Source organism: Lupinus angustifolius, chromosome LG07 (genome assembly GCF_001865875.1).
Source record: "Lupinus angustifolius cultivar Tanjil chromosome LG07, LupAngTanjil_v1.0, whole genome shotgun sequence".
NCBI lineage: Eukaryota > Viridiplantae > Streptophyta > Magnoliopsida > Fabales > Fabaceae > Lupinus > Lupinus angustifolius.
The window spans coordinates 10,927,697-10,928,463 of record NC_032015.1 but is presented as its reverse complement, the minus strand read 5'-3'; positions in this window follow the sequence as shown (position 1 = coordinate 10,928,463).

Below are 767 nucleotides of genomic sequence, written 5' to 3'. Positions count from 1 at the left end.
CACTGTCTGCCTTTAACATACTGGTTTTAATCGATTAACGGGCTGTTTTAATCGATTAAAGTAGTGTAAAATTTGAATTTTCAAAAAAAATTTGCTCAGGTAATCGATTAACGGGCGGTTTAATCGATTAAACCAGTAAAAATTTGAATTTTCAAAAACTAATCCCAGGTAATCGATTAACTCCAATTGTTTAATCGATTAAATCAGTGAAAATTTGGTTTTTAGGCAGCAGAACGGTTTTGACTTTTTAGGACACATGCATGCATTGCAACGGATTAATCGAGACATTTATAATCACAGAAATAGTTAATCAAGAGATATAATTTTGCATTTTCAACATACATCATTTAAACATGAAACACATAGGCATATAGAGGCAAGACAATTAATGCAAACAACTAAACAATTTTAAACAAGATATTGTTCATCAAGAATTCCTAGTTCTCTCCTTAGAACATAGAAAGTATCCCTGGGAAGGGGCTTGGTGAAAATATCTGCTAACTGTTTAGATGTTTCCACAAATTCAAGAACGTAGTCACCTTTTTGTACATGATCACGCAAAAAATGATGTCTAATTTCTATATGCTTTGTTCTAGAATGCAAAACGGGATTCTTGGATAGGTTAATGGCACTTGTATTATCACATTTTATAGGGATCTTTTCGAGTTTAAGCCCAAAGTCCTTAAGTTGCTGCTTCATCCAAAGGATTTGAGCGCAACACACACCAGCGGCAATGTATTCCGCTTCGGCGGTGGACAAAGCAACAC